The 17,048-nt window shown below is 42.1% G+C and overlaps 1 protein-coding gene across 4 annotated transcripts in view; it reads left to right on the forward strand.

The window, feature by feature from the left end:
- The first annotated feature begins 1,468 nt into the window (after positions 1 to 1,468).
- Positions 1,469 to 17,048, forward strand: part of EPCIP (exosomal polycystin 1 interacting protein) — a 35,646-nt gene continuing 20,066 nt past the window's right edge. For 2 of the 4 annotated variants that reach the window (XM_074946720.1, XM_074946722.1), the window contains exons 1-2: positions 1,469 to 1,634; positions 3,774 to 3,909. The gene's annotated coding sequence lies outside the window, so the exon portion shown is untranslated. The remainder of the gene's footprint in view (positions 1,635 to 3,773; positions 3,910 to 17,048) is intronic. The other 2 variants (XM_074946721.1, XM_074946723.1) reach the window with 1 other exon arrangement.

Consider the following 17,048-nt stretch of genomic DNA (forward strand, 5'->3'; position numbering starts at 1 on the left):
AGGGACCCTAATAGTATCAGCTATGGTAGCTGACCTTTTAGAAACATGACACATACAATTCCCTGGGCTACTTCCCCACATCAGCCCCCACTTCCTCAAGCTCTACTTCACCCTTACCTCAGGGCCTCCTTCCTTGTGCCTGATACAGCATGTACTGCTCAGTCTCTCCAACAGGACAGCTTCATCCCACAACTCCTGACATCCACCCCCACCTGACTAACTGGGAGGCTTTTAACTAATTTCAGCCAGTCTCTGATTGGCTTCAGGTGTCCCAATCAACCTAGCATTCTCCCTGCCTTCTGGAAAGTTCTTAATTGGCCCCAGGTGTCTTAATTGACCTGGAGCAGCTGCCATTTCACTTATCCTGGTACCAGAGATTTGTTTAGCCGGGAGCTAATATATCTATCTCCCACTACTTTTCTATAGCCATCTCGCCTTGCCCTATCACACTCTGCTATTTATTCTATGCTAATGCCCTGCCAGAGAACTTTTGCCTCTTGCTCTGTTGTCCCAGGATTTATGGGGATTCCTCTAACTATGCATCCTTGTGACAGTGAGCTCTGCTGATACATGTGTGGTCCTTCAAACCCTTGCTACTAGTCCCATGGACAACTCCAGGTGATGAGCACTACACTTTGATAATATATGTTCGCAGGTTTGGATCCTATGTGGATAACAATGACACTGACCAAGTGACATAGGTCTGTATTGCTACTTGGAACACCAGGTCGGGTGGGAACAGCTGCAGCACCTGAGAAGTGGTTGACGAAGGCATTATGCTTGAGTAGCTTAGGGGAAATTCCATCTGAAAATCTGCAGTTTGTTCCGACCAGTTCCAGCTGACCAAATAGGTTTTGGAAAGGAGCAATGGGTTTTGGGTACTAGCCTTCCTGGAGCTACTGGCTTTCCACTTTAAACCAACCGAGCCTAGTCCAAGCCAGCAGAGAGCAGCAGAAGGATTCTGATGGAGTTTATGGAATTTCCACCCAGGTTGAGCACAGTGGCGCTAGAGAAGCACCCTTGGAAGCTGTGCCCTACCTGTACTAAAGCTATCGTGTGCACTCCCCTCAGAGCTGCTCTCCCAGCACGAGCAGATTGCATGGGGCAGGGAAGGATTCAGTGAGCCCTTTCTCACCATTCTTTCAGGGCAGCTGCTCTGGGGCACTTTTAACTTGGTCCTAAATATTTAAATGTAAACTATTTGTGCACTGAGAGCATGTCTGATGCACAATGTCTGTTTTGTTAACCTGCCACAATTAAAGTTCAGGGCTCCGTGTTTGCTTTCATATATTATAACCATAGTATGACACGTTTCTTATGTGTGGGACACACTTTCAAGATAAGTATAATGCTACCAATCAGAAGTATGGACAGAGCTAATAAAGACAGGTACTTATCCTGCTGTGTTATTCATGAAATTGGTAGGCCTGGGCTGCTCTCCTGGTTGTCATAGAAACAGCCTGAGCTGTTGGCGTCTAGAAAACATAAAAGAACAGCAAGTGCAAGAGCACACATTCCACCCTGCCTTGTAGATTAACAAGCCTGTCAAACAAGAGCAAAGCATCAGTGGGTAGATAAGGTCTATAAAGTAGACAGCCACACAGTAAACAGCCTCACAGACTAAACCTAGAAACGTAAGTACTTGTCTTTGTTTCGTCTTTTATAAAAACATGCACTGCTGTGATTAAAGGAGCGGCATTTAGTATCTTGTGCATTTTGCAACAGGCAATTTCTCTTATAGCACAATTATTACCCTGCCATTAACTCTCTCTTCAGACTGAAAGTTGGTATTTCAAATACTGTACGTGGTTTTGTTTTCACAGTGAATTGATAGCAAATGCCTTAAGACAGGAGGCTTGTCTTCTATGTGCATGTAATGTTAACTGTCCATTTTGAGCTCACTACAGATAGTAAACAAATAATAATTCTATAAGTAATAATGCTGAGGAATGATTTTACTATGGAAATAGTTGGCCCAATCCTGCAAACACTTTCTTTACACAAAAAGAAGAGGAGTACTTGTGGCACCTTAGAGACTAACAAATTTATTAGAGCATAAGCTTTCGTGGGCTACAGCTCACTTCAGTGTAGTTCCATTAAAGTCAATGGGAATATTTGTGTGAGTAATGCCAGAATAGAAGAGTAAGGATTGGGTCCACCATGTGTAATTTTCTATGAATAAAGCTGCCTTTTGAAAAGGAGTGAAAGAGGAGGATCAGGAAAGCAGCACCGTGAACTGCTTGTTTGTTCCTTGATTTGTTTGTTCCTTGCAATGAACTGTGTTTGTTCCTTGATTTAAGTTGTAAATTCAGAATCATGCTAGTTATATATTACACAATAAATGAGATAAACATTCTGCGGCTATTTGGCTCTGAAATCCTAGCATCAGTGACAAAAATGTATAAATAGGAATGTTAATACAACAGTTGAAGACATGGTGTGAACTATATATAGTTCTCCTTTATAACTTCACTGTCAACTTAATCAGTGGTCATTACTGTTTTTCATCTTCTTTTTCTTTCTCTTTTTTAAATATAGGCTTTGACCCAAAGAAAAGAAAATAATAAAATACACTTTTTACACTTACTGTATCTCTTTAGTCAATAGATTCTCCATTACTTTTTCCAGCCTTGGAAAATGTTTCCTGATTAACTTAACCTCTGCCCAGGACATGTTAGAAGAGGCATAAAGAAATAAAAATTAACCGCATGCAAGCTTCTTGTCCTAGGACCTGATCTTGTATACACATATAAGTGGTGTGGTTGGGGGGGGGGGTAGGAATTGATGGAATTTTTTGTTGCTGTAATAAAATGACTGCTGTTTAAAAGCTAGAATTAGCCCAATATGTTCTGTAGTCAACATCTTCATGAAACCCAGTAAAAATTAAAGAAATTACCAATAGAAACTAACAGAGGACTTGTGGCACCTTAGAGACTAACAAATTTATTTGAGCATAAGCTTTTCGTGAGCTACAGCCCACTTCATCGAATGCATCCAATGAAGTGAGCTGTAGCTCACGAAAGCTTATGCTCAAATAAATTTGTTAGTCTCTAAGGTGCCACAAGTACTCCTTTCTTTTTGTGGATACAGACTAACACGACTGCTACTCTGAAACCAATAGAAACTAGTAATTTTGATGTTTCAACTTTTAGGTACCCAACCTGAGACACCTTAAAGGGCCTTGATATCAAAGTGCTGAAGCACCTACCCTCAGAATATCAACCCTCCCTTATTTTTTCCACCAACCACATTACCTTCATATGTAAAGTTACTCATGCACATGTATACAGGATGCTGTAAATATCTCATATGCAAGATGATATAAAATGTCTTAGATTGGGCACCCAAAACGTGAAGCACCCAAAATCACTAGTCACTTTTGAAAATTTAGGCTATTGTACAATTGAATAACCAAGCATTTGCACATGCATGCACTCACACAAATAGACACATTCATGCATCTATGCATTTTTTTGTAATACTTTATTCTTTAAAACCACTGGGAACACAGTATCCTAAAACTACTGATTTTATATCTATTCAGAGTAAGTGTAAAGTACATCATACTTGTAAGGTATTCTCTTCCGAAAGACTGAACAAAGTATTTTCGTATAAGAGACAAGTCTGGAAAGTTCTGAAATTGATAGCTGATATATCATTTAAAAGTAAGACAAATATCTTTCCTCGATATAAATTATATACACGTATTTTAAGATTTCTCTTTATGACAAACTCAGGATTTTATTATACAGCCCTAACACATCCTTACGCAGGTCTACACTACAGCTGGGATCAATGCTTTGAGATCAATCCACCAGCGATCTAGCGGGTCTAGTGAAGACCCGCCAAATTGACATCAGATCGCTCTCCGGTCAATCCCTGTACTCTACGCCCAATGAGAAGAGTAAGGTAAGACGACAGGAGAGTTTCTCCCTTCGACCCCCCACGGTGTAGACCCCGCGGTAACTCAACCTAACGTACGTCGACTCCAGCTATGTTATTCATGTAGCTGGAGTTACATAATGTGATGGGTTCGGTCACAGAGACTCCCTTGGGACTGTCACCTGACATGCTGAAATTACCTCTGAGCCCATTTTCCCTGCCAGCCTGGGACTCCAGAACCCTGTTTGGTTGAGCCAAAAATGCTAGTCTGCTGCAACACAGACCCAGGTCTGGTCCACGCCCTCAAAGCTGCAGACTTTAAGTGAAAACAGCTCTGCAGGTTACCTATCTCCAGCACCCAGACACCCAGTTCCAAACCCCAAATAAATCCATTTTACTCTGTATAAAGCTTATACAGGGTAAACTCATAAATTGTTCACCCTCTATAATACTTACAGAGAGATATGAACAGCTGTTTGCTCCCCCAGGTATTAATCACTACTTTGGGTTTACTAATAAACAAAAGTGATTTTATGAAGTATAAAAAGTAGGATTTAAGTTCTTTCAAGTAATAACAGATAGAACAAAGTAAGTTACCAAGCACAATAAAACAAAACACGCAGGTCTAAGCCTAATACATTAAGAAACTGAATACAGGTAATATCTCACCCTCAGATGTTCCAATAAGCTTCTTTCACAGACTAGACTCCTTCCTAGTCTGGGCCCAATCCTTTCCCCTAGTACAGACCTTGTTAGTTCCAGCAGGCATCTTCGGTGAATAGCAGGGGATTTCACATGACTGGGACCCCCTTTGTTCTGTTCCACCCCCTTTTATAGCTTTGGCAAAGATGGGAATCTTTTGTCTCTCTCTGGGTCCCCACCCCTCCTTCTAAATGGAAAAGCACCAGGTTTAAGATGGATTCTAGTATCATGTGACATGGTCACATGTCCTGTGAGACCTCAGCCTTCATTCTTCCAGGGCTGGCCTGCACATACCCAGGAAGCTTTGCAAGTAAACAGAGCCATTTACAACCAATTGTCCTAGTCAATGGGAGCCATCAAGATTCCAAGCCACCATTAATGGCCCACACTTTGTATAATTACAATAGGACTTCAGAGTAATACTTCATATTTCTAGCTTCGGATACAAGAATGATACATTCATACAAATAGGATGAACACCCTCAGTAGATTATAAGCTTTGTAATGATACCTTACAAGAGACCTTTTGCATAAAACATAGTCCAGTTACATTATATTCACACTCATAAGCATATTTCCATAAACATATGGAGTGCAACATCACACAGAGTGTAGGTCAACTTACCACGGTAGTGTAAACATAGCCTTAGTCAATGAGCCTACTCATGTGAGTGAGGAATATTCATAAGAATGGCCATACTGGATCAGACCAATGGTCTATCTAGTCCAGTCTTCCAACAGTGGCTGGACCCAGATGCTTCAGAGGGAGTGAACAGAAAAGGGCAATTTATTGAATGATCCATCCCCTGTCATCCACTCTCAACTTCTAGCATTCAGAGGTTTAGGGACATCCAGAGCATGGGGTTGCGTCCCTGACCATCTTGGCTAATGGCCATTGAGGGACTTATACTCCATGAACTTATCTAATTCTTTTTTGAACCAGTTTTACTTTTGGTCTTCACAATGTCCCCTGAGGAGTTCAACAGGTTGACTGCGCATTGTGTGAAAAAGAACTTCCTTCTGTATGTTTTAAACCTGCTGCCTATTAATTTGATTGGGTGATGTTTGGTTCGTATGTTATCTGAAGAAGTAAATAACACTTCCTTATTCATTTTCTCCACACCATTCATGATTTTACGGACCTCAATCATATCCCCCCTCAGTCATCCCTTTTCTAAGCTGAACAGTCCCAGTGTTGTTAATCTCTCCTCATATGGAAGCTGTAAACTGTTCCATACCACTAATAATTTTTCTTGCCCTTCTCAGTACTTTTTCCAATTCTAATCTAACTTTTTTTGAGATGGGACAACCGGATCTGCACACAGTATTCAAGGTGTGGGTGTACCAAAAATGTATATAGTGGTACTATGATATTTACTGCCTTATTATCTACCCTTTTCCTAATGATTCCTAACATTGTTATCTTTTTTGACTGTCACTGCACATTGAGCCATGTTTTCAGAAACTATGCACGATGACTCCAAGATCTCTTTCTTGAGAGATACCAACTAATTTAGACCCCATCATTTTGTACGTATAGTTGCGTGTGATGAAGCAGAGAGATCACCACCAGCAGGGAAGGGATGAAAGAGAGACTTTGGGCCCAGTTAGCTCTGCCCTGTTATACCTGCAGCCAATGCCAGGCCTGGAGGGGTGGAGGAGGAAAGGGGGGAGTCTGGCTCAGTTTGGGGCTGACTGGTGAAAAGGCAGGAGCTTGCTGCCTCCCTCCCTGAGGGGAAGGTTTACTAGCCTGCCAGCCAAGGCAGTCACAAGGAAATAAGTATCATCTCCCTGGCCGAAGAGACTTAGAAGTACCCAGCCTAAGAAATAACGTGGTGACTGAGGCATTGAGACCTTGTGGGGTTCCAGCCCTGCCAAACTTATGGCTGCCCCACCTGGAGGAACATGGGACCGCAGCAAGATGCCACCCAAATTCCACAAGGGGGCACTTCTAGAGACAAGCCACCACAGTGACTTGGACTATAGGGGCCACACCCCAAACTGAAGGGACAACAGTAGGAAGTAGCCCAGGGCAGTGGACATAGACTCCCCATTGGGAGGTCCCCTATTCAGGGGTGGACTCATGCAGGGCCCTGGGCTGGGACATGGTGGAGTAGGAGGTCCCAGGTACCCCTACTCCACGGCCTTAAAAACTGAGACACCTCGATCAGGGAAGCAAAAGGCCAGAACTCAAGTGTTCCAACAACTAGGCCACCTGGCCCTCCAAGATCCCTGTTACACTGGGATTATTTTTTCCAGTGTGCATTACTTTGCATTTATCAACACTGAATCTGTCTGCCATTTTCTTGCCTCATCACCCAGTTTAGTGAGATCGCTTTGTAACTCTTCGTAGTCTGCTTTGGACCTAACTGTCTTGAGTAGTTTTGTATCATCTGCTAACTTTGCCATCTCACTGTTTACCCCTTTTTACAGATCATTTAAGAATATGTTGAACAACACTGGTCCCAATGCAGATCCTTGGAGGATCTTGCTATTTACCTCTCTCTACTGTGAAAACTGACCTTTTGGTCCTATCCTTTGTTTCCTATCTTTTAACCAGTTACCAATCCATGAGAGAACCTTCCCTCTTATCCTAGGACTGCTTACTTTGTTTAAGAGCCTTTGGTGAGGGACCTTGTCAAAGGCTTTCTGAAAGTCCAGGTGCATTATATCCACTGGATCACGCTTGTTCACGTTTGTTGACACCTTCAAAGAATTCTAATAGATCGATGAGACATGCTTTCCCTTTACAAAAGTCGTGTTGACTCTTCCCCAATAAATGGTGTTCATCTATGTGTCTGATAATTCTGTTCTTTACCATAGTTTCCACCAATTTGCCTGGTACTGAAGTTAGGCTTACTGGCATGTAACTGCCACAAATGCCTCTGGAGTCTTTTTAAAAAATTGGCATCATGTTAGCTATCCTCCAGTCATCTGGTACAGAGGCTGAGTTAAGCAATAGGTTACATACCCCAATTAGTAGTTCTGTAATTTTATTTTTGGATACCTTCAGAACTCTTGGGTGGATACCATCTGATCCTGGTGACTTATTACTGTTTAATCTATCAATTTGTTCCCAAACCTCCTCTATTGACACCTGCAGGCCTGCCGATAGGGGGCGAGCAAAGGGTGCAATTGCCCAGGGGCCCGGGCAATTTAAAAGGGCCCCAGGGGCCTGCTGCCACTGCCGCAGTTGCATTCATTTTTGGCCTGCCTAATTAAGCTTTTACACTTGACTTGCCGGAGTTTATACTCCTTTCTATTTTTCTCCTTAGGGTTTGACTTCCAATTTTTAAAGGATGTCTTTATTTTTGACCATCTTTTATTCTGCTGTTTTGCTATGGTGGTGGTTCTTCTGGTTTGGTTTGGTTTTTGTGTGAGTGTGCGCTCTGTGTTTTCTTTTGTTTTTGTACCTTCCATCTGAGGGTCTCCAAGTGTGTGTGTTTTTTTTTAAAAAACATTAAGGACACATTTGACAGGGCAGATTGGAGGCACAACACCCTACAGGAGGCGCTGGAATGGTGGACCTAATTTTCCACTGTTACACCAAATTTACACTATTGATTGCAGTGAGGTTACTCTGGTGGAATGGAAAATCAGGCCCATTGTGCCTCTATAGACACAATGGGTCCAATTCACCATTGCCTGGCACTTTGTGTAGCCATTAGACCAATTCATATTGTGTGTTAAATGCTGTCATCTGATTTGGTAGCATTTTACACCGCTTGGCTCTCACTTTGCACTGGTATAAATGCCTACACATGGTGCAGGCCGAAGGTGAATGACTGGGCTGGTACAGCCAGAGTGTCACCCTTTGACAGGATGCAGTGTGCACTTCCATCCACACACACCCAAGTGGGACTAGCTCCAGAACTATTTGGGGGAACTAACTCTGCCTAGTTTGTTAGGCTTATACAGTCTTAAGGAAGACTATGGAAGGCAACTGTGCCTGGCCTCTGTGCAGACATGAGAGAGAAGGTCCCTTGTGCTTTCTTCTACCCATGTGGACTTATGCAGAGCTGAGAACAGTCGTGCTCTAACCCAGGGATCGGCAAACTTTGGCATGTGGCCCGCCAGGGTAAGCCCCCTGGCGGGCCGGGCCGGTTTGTTTACCTGCCGCATCCACAGGTTCGGCCGATCACAGCTCCCATTGGCTACGGTTCGCCGCTCCAGGCCAATGTGGGCTGTGGGAAGTGGCACAGGCCGAGGGAGGTGCTGGTCGCTGCTTCCCACAGCCCCCATTGGCCTGGAGTGGCGAACCGCGGCCAGTGGGAGCTGGAATCAGCCGAACCTGTGGATACGGCAGGTAAACAAACTGGCCTGGCCCGCAAGAGGGCTTACCCTGGCAGGCCGTGTGCCAAAGGTTGCTGATCCCTGCTCTAACCAACTGAAGTTCACAACACCCTTGTGAGGTAGGTAAATCTTATCATCCCCACTTATTGGGGGATAATGCTTTCTTGTTCCCGTTGGGTCTGTTTTTTATGATAATTTGCCTCACTTAATTTTAAACATCACAGCCCCAAGTCTCTGAAACGTTTTCTTCCAATATCTACAAAAACATGTAGTGGGAGTGACAGGCTGCTATGATACCACATACTTGATTAAACCAAACACTAACAGTATCAGTGACTGAACCAGTGGCATTCACTAGCTTGCTATTTCAAAAGAATGCTAATTTGCATCCTTCACATGCCCAGGCCTGAACAAGAATACTCATTCTATGGTATCTAAGGCCCCAATCCTGGAAACACTTAATCACACATACTTTTACTTGCTTGAATAGTCCTACTGGAGTCCATGGGGCTACTCACATGAGTAAAGTTATGCACTTGCATGAGTGTTTGCAGGATCTGAGTATAAGGTTACAGTTTTACATAGTTTGTCTGTAAAAGAAAGATTATAAAACCTATGAACAAGTCTGTGTCCTTATACCCAGCAGCACTCCTGCGACAACTGTTTGGCTGCTCTGCTTAGAGATAGCAGCCTTAACTTCCCCAGTGCAAGATATTGTAAATATAATTTGTAGTTTAATAACAATAATAGCAGATCATACTGTGGTCTTGAACCGGTAGCATCAAAGTCTTTAGAGCATCAGCTTTAATCATTAGGTTATTGAACCAGAGGCTCTTAGGGATGGGGGTTTTCTATATTTATCTGTAGTCTAACTAAATACATACATAAACTGACTAAACCAAAAACCTCATAAGTCCTATTCTGCCATCGTCCTCCACAGTGAACCCACTACAAATTCTCTTACAGTAAACTGGACATTCTGGGCCAACCCCAGGACTCTACTGCCTCCACAGCATGGATTTCACCATGGCTGCATGGTAAGGCCAGGTATCTCATCTGATCTGAAGACTTATAAACGGCCTGACTCTCATTTACAGTAAGGCCCCTTACACCATTATGCAATATAAATATAATTTACACGTGTTCTGAGGTTTCCTTACACTGCCAGGTTGGCTTTAGTGTTCTTATAATTAAGAACATAATTTGTAATCCCTTTGAATTCAATGAAGCTACTCATGTCCTTAATGTTAAGCACATGAATAAGTCTTTTCAGGATGTCCTTGGAGATGTAGTTTCATGGAGTTACAGTAGGACTAAAGTTATGTCCAGAAAATCTGATAGGTTTTCATGTACATATTAAGGTAATCTTTATGCTGTGTATAGTGGGAAGAGGAGGATGTCATTCTTGTTTCTTCAAAGGCCAGAAAGATGCACATCAAAAACAATTTGAACATAAACACAACCATCTAAAGGAAATCCCAGGTGTTCTTTTCTAGAGACAGTCAGTATTAAATATAAAAATAAAAATACACAAAGATGAACACAAGTCTGGAGTGCTCTTTGCTCATTAAGGCTAGCTAATTCAAGTGCTAAAAAGTTTGCTTCCCCCCCTTCTTCTGCTTCTGTCTTGTGATTTCTATATGAGAAGGTAAGTAACTTCATAACTTTTCTTGGCAAGATATATTTAAATAATACAAAGCAGTGATCCTCAGCCTGTGCCTTTTGAGCCTTTTCAGAGCTCTAAATGTGGCTCTTCTGCTGTCCATGTGTCTGAAGGGTTCTCTGCATGCTCTGTCTGAACTCTGGAAGAAGCATGGAGTTCTGATTAATAATTCTCCCTGTCTACCTGATGTATGTATATTGCTCTATATGGCATAAAGCTGCTGTGGAGTTAGTCCCAATACCTGTGTGAATGCACAGTCTTTAGTGTGGGAAGGAGGGATAGTTCTTTTTTTAAATTAAAAAAAAGCACTTTTAAATAGCATGGCCTGATTTAAGCCAACAAAACCAAAGGAAAATTATGTAGTGATGAAAAGAAAAGGAGTACTTGGGGCACCTTAGAGACTAACAAATTTATTTGAGCATAAGCTTTTGTGAGCTACAGCTCACTTCATCGGATGCATTCAGTGGAAAATACAGTGGGGAGATTTATATACATAGAGAACATGAAACAATGGGTGTTACCATACACACTGTAACGAGAGTGATCACTTAAGGTGAGCTATTATCAGCAGGAAAGCGGGAGGGAGGGGGGCTGGGGAACCTTTTGTTGTGATAATCAAGGTCGTCCATTTCCAGCAGTTGACAAGAACATCTGAGGAACAGTGGGGCGTGGGGGGAATAAACATGGGGAAATAGTTTTACTTTGTGTAAAAAGAAAAAAGAAAAGGAGTACTTGTGGCACCTTAGAGACTAACCAGTTTATTTGAGCATGAGCTTTCGTGAGCTACAGCTCACTTCATCGGATGCATAGCATATTGTGGAAACTGCAGAAGACATATACACACAGAGACCATGAAACAAAACTTCCTCCCACCCCACTGTCCTGCTCGTAACAGCTTATCTAAAGTGATCATCAGGGAGGGCCATTTCCAGCACAAATCCAGGTTTTCTCACCCTTCTCCCCCCCCCCCCCCCCACAGACACACATACAAACTCACTCTCCTGCTGGTAATAGCCCATCCCTCTTTGAAACCTCTCTTTATAATGCGCATGATAATCAAGGTGGGTCATTTCCAGCACTAATCCAGGTTTTCTCACCACCACCACCCCCCCACACACACACACCCCCCTCCAAAAACCACACACACAAACTCACTCTCCTGCTGGCAATAGCTCATCTTACAATGTGCACAGCAATAATCCAAGTTTAACCAGAACGTCTTGGGGGGGGGGGGGGTTTGTAGGAAAAAAAACAAGGGGAGATAGGCTACCTTGCATAATGACTTAGCCACTCCCAGTCTCTATTCAAGCCCAAATTAATAGTATCCAATTTGCAAATGAATTCCAATTCAGCAGTTTCTCGCTGGAGTCTGGATTTGAAGTTTTTTTTGCTTTAAGATAGCGACCCTCATGTCTGTGATTGCGTGACCAGAGAGATTGAAGTGTTCTCCGACTGGTTTATGAATGTTATAATTCTTAACATCTGATTTGTGTCCATTTATTCTTTTACGTAGAGACTGTCCAGTTTGACCAATGTACATGGCAGAGGGGCATTGCTGGCACATGATGGCATATATCACATTGGTGGATGTGCAGGTGAACGAGCCTCTGATAGTGTGGCTGATGTTGTTAGGTTTGTGTGTGTGGTTTTTGGAGGGGGGTGTGTGTGTGGGGGGGTGAGAAAACCTGGATTAGTGCTGGAAATGACCCACCTTGATTATCATGCGCATTATAAAGAGAGGTTTCAAAGAGGGATGGGCTATTACCAGCAGGAGAGTGAGTTTGTATGTGTGTCTGTGGGGGGGGGGGGGAGAAGGGTGAGAAAACCTGGATTTGTGCTGGAAATGGCCCTCCCTGATGATCACTTTAGATAAGCTGTTACGAGCAGGACAGTGGGGTGGGAGGAAGTTTTGTTTCATGGTCTCTGTGTGTATATAATGTCTTCTGCAGTTTCCACAATATGCTATGCATCCGATGAAGTGAGCTGTAGCTCACGAAAGCTCATGCTCAAATAAACTGGTTAGTCTCTAAGGTGCCACAAGTACTCCTTTTCTTTTTTCTTTTTACGAATACAGACTAACACGGCTGTTACTCTGAAACCTTACTTTGTGTAATGACCCATCCACTCCCAGTCTCTATTCAAGCCTAAGTTAATTGTATCCAGTTTGCAAATTAATTCCAATTCAGCAGTCTCTTGTTGGAGTCTGTTTTTGAAGTTTTTTTCTTGAAGTATTGCCACTTTTAGGTCTGTAATCGAGTGACCAGAGAGATTGAAGTGTTCTCCAACTGGTTTTTGAATGTTATAATTCTTGACATCTGATTTGTGTCCATTTATTCTTTTACGTAGAGACCTTCAATGTACATGGCAGAGGGGCATTGCTGGCACATGATGGCATATATCACATTGGTAGATGTGCAGGTGAACGAGCCAGGAACCTATCCTTGCAACAAAGCTCGTTACCAACTGTGTCCACATATCTATTCAGGGGACACCATCATAGGGCCTAATCACATCAGCCACTCTATCAGAGGCTCGTTCACCTGCACATCTACCAGTGTGATATATGCCATCATGTGCCAGCAATGCCCCTCTGCCATGTACATTGGTCAAACTGTCTTTGCTTTTGTCCAGCACCCTTAACATTATTTTGACATAGGTCTAGGGTTGGTTGGGATTTTGTTTTGTTTTGTGTGTGTGTGGTTTTATTTTTTTAATTCAATCTGTGTACTTTAGCCAGGCTCACAAGACTCTGTGGATTTAAGCTCTTCAGTGTTTGATACAGCACTTTCACATAGTCACATGTAAACACAAGTGATCAATGAAGATTTTTAATTCGTTTTTCTTCTCAATAGAGAATGAAGGAAAGCACCCTGTGAAGAAGTTAATTGTATAGTCTTGAGGCTTCCACTGAATGGGATTAGCTTCCCTGAGATGGCAGCATTCTTACACAACAGCCACGGACTGTTGCTTTTTTGGTTCCCCTAATATACAGCAGATCTGCAATTAACAGAAAAATTACTTGGCATGATCAAAGCAAATTCAAGCATTTAAAATAAGAAACAATAAATAAATAAAAATACCACCCCCCCAAATTCCCTTTATTACCAGAAGCTGGTAAGAAAAGAGGGGGGAAATCATCTGGCAAGGAAGCTTTTTGGACAGTCTGCTTTAAAATGCTGAAAAACTGGCACAATATTAAAAATGCTTGGTCAAAACAATCAAAGCTGAATCATTCTGACGGTCAGTTTATGACCAATTTGACTTTCAGCTAACTTTTCTTAAAAAAGCCAAATTTAGGTAATTTAAAGTTGTCTATTCAGGGTCAAATCCTCTGCTAGCATATGCATGCCAAACTCTCTTGAAGTCGGTGGCATTGTTCCTGCTTACGACAGTGACAAATATATCCTGTTGCATTGTTTCCATCTGAAAGTGAAAGTTGTGCAGCTGAGGACACGGTTTCTTTGCTACTTTGTAACTGTATAACTGAATGGCCCCATCACTGGAGCAGGTAGCAGAATTGCTACCCCACTCCTATAAAGCTGGCACTCAAAGGATTGAGGAAGTCAGAGGGGGAAAGTGCTGAGTCATATCTTTCCTCACCTTGTTGTGTGGAATGAGCAATACACTCCTGAGCAGTGAGTATGTATTGAATTCGATCTGAACTGAAATAACAGTGAGTCAGCATCTGGGGCAAAAAGAACAGGAGTACTTGGGGCACCTTAGAGACTAACAAATTTATTCGAGCATAAGCTTTCATGAGCTACAGCTCACTTCATCAGACTAACACGGCTGCTACTCTGAAACCTGTCATCTGGGGCAAGACTCTTCAAAATAGAAACAAGCTAAATCCAACACAGTAACTGGTTCTCTGTTTCTTTCTTATCTTCTTTTATGCCCTGTCAGCAGACATTTCTAGGCACAGGGGAAAAACTGGCCCAGAGACCCAATTCTGTGTTCTGAGTATACTTTTCACTAGGCTCTATTATAACATTGGTTTATAAAATCCGAAAGAGAATTGTATTTGTTTATTTTATGTGATACCCAGTACATCACAAGTTCTATTAGCATGAGACATCCTTCAGCAGGATGGTTGACCATGCTTCTGATCTTAGACAGATGAACATACATTCTGTTTCTTGTTCAGCTTTCTTATATCAGAAATGTCATTTATTTATTCTCTCAAAATCTAGTTTTTCAGTCTTCTTGGACTGATAACTACTGGGTCACCTGCATACCACTCAGTAATCTAATTCATACACTGACCTTAATAATAACCTTGAAAGTTTCTGAATTTACAAACTTCTGTACTGGGTCAGCTGCCTCTTGTGCTAGACGTTTTTCAGTTTGAATGTATAATTGAAGGAAATGACACAAATGTAAAGATAAGGGAACAAATCCTGCCCATCTTCACATTCTCAAAGTTAGTCAGCCAAATATGTAGCCTGCACTGTTTGTCTCGTTTAATAGTTTGCAAAGTTCATTCATATGTACTAATTTTTTGAGTAGTGGAGAGGTGGTTAGGTTTCAAAACCATACCCACAAGTCATTTCTTATAACTTGCAATAGAATGGAGGCAAAAACAGAGAGGAATATGGATATTATTAGCATCTCACAAGCAACAATGAGAAATGATATAAAATATATAAAAAATTGCACCTCTAAATTGTGGTGGAGGAAGAGGTAGTTGGTTTTTAAATACAAAAAACCCCCTTGTAAATAGAGTGCCCTGACGGCAGGCCTGCCTTCTTGTAGCCCATCTGTGTGCTGAATGATTGTATCATAATGCACACACAAGAGGCCAGAATGAAGTTTGCATGAGCTTTGCAACATTAATAACATATTTTAATGTAGTTTGTTGTAACATAGTTTCCTAGGTTTTGGGGAAGGGGGGAATTGTAGAGGGGTGTGTGTGATTTTTTTGTTTAAGAAAAAAGAACAAACAGATGCTACTGTGTGCATCTGTAACAGTCCCCCTGCCCGCTCATGAGTCATCAGAAGGGTTGGACCCACAGACTTTCAACACTGTAGCATAGACTGCCACTACCTGAGCTACACGGCTAACAACATTAGTTAGCAAGGAAGAAGGCTCTCTTTACAGATGGGAGGATGGGTTGCTTGGTCCAGGTGCTGAGTCCAGGGGATACTCAGGGGGAAACCCAGCCTGGCCTGACTTTCTCTCTTCTCCACCCTCAGGAACTGGGGCAGCTCCTGCGCCAGGTGTTGCTCTCAGTGGGAGAGACTGGCTATTGGCACCAAGGAGTGGCTGAGAGGAGCCCTGTCCCCATCTCTTTCTCTCTTTCCCCCTCCACAGCTGGATGTTGGGGAAGTTTCTACCCCATGTTGTGCCTTGGAGTATGTGTATGCATGTGAAGGGGCCACTGAGAGCAGAGGCTGGGTTTGGAGGTTTATGTGCAGCGCTCAGCCTGGCTCTCTCTCCTCACTCCCACTCCAGCAGCAGCATGAGCTTGGCCTCATAACATTCAGTGATTTTGGCAGGCTGTCCAAATTTTCCTGAGGAACACAAGCAAGAGAATGGAATGTGTTTTTTTAACATGTCATAGCTCAGCCAAATCATAACTGAATTTCATGAAGCCAAAAAAAAAAAAAAAAGCCATTCCCCCTGCCGAATATCAAAGGCCTTCTGAATACCATGGAGTTGTGAGAATTTATCAAAGAAAAGATCACAAGAATCTTTTATAATGGAAAATGTTATGCAACCTAAATTTAGGGCTTGCTACCAGCTCCTCCAATAGCACTTTAACAGTGTTCTCTTAAGATACAAATATAATGCAACACCAAGGAAATGAAATTTTAAAAATTACATTGTTGCAATATTATGGACGATATTGTATATACACAAAAGATGGATACATTTATGTTGTAGTTGTGCTGATCCTATGCTGGTGCAAATTAGCACAGCTCCATTGAACCTATGCTGATTTTAGCTCAAGAACTGGCCCGTAATTCTCACAACAGATGTAGCTCAGATACTTCACATATAGTGGTCTAAATGTTCAAAAGTTGGCCTCTGCTTTGCACCCACAGTTTTTGATGTCAGTTGATGTCATTTGGATATCTAAGGGCATGACTGTGTCAGGTGTTCCTTATGAAACTTTACAATCTCTGAAAACATCTGCTCAGTGTGCAGTGGCCGTCAAAAAAGCTAACAGAATGTTAGGAACCATTAGGAAAGGGATCGCTAATAAGACAGAAAAATATCATCATACCACTATATAAATCCATTCTTTGTCCATGCCTTGAATACTGTATGAAGTTCTGGTCACCCCATCTCAAAAATATATATATTAGAATTGGAAAAAGTACAGAGAAGGGCAACAAAAGTGATTAAGGATATTGAACAACTTCCATATGAGAAGAGATGAAAAAGACTGGGACTTTTCAGCTTGGAAAAGAGACAGCTAAGAGAGGATATGATGTAGATGTACAAAATTATGACTGGTGTGGAGAAAGTGAATAAGAAAGTGTTATTTGTCTCTTCACATAACAG

The sequence above is a fragment of the Natator depressus genome, chromosome 1 (assembly GCF_965152275.1).
Source record: "Natator depressus isolate rNatDep1 chromosome 1, rNatDep2.hap1, whole genome shotgun sequence".
Classification (NCBI taxonomy): domain Eukaryota; kingdom Metazoa; phylum Chordata; order Testudines; family Cheloniidae; genus Natator; species Natator depressus.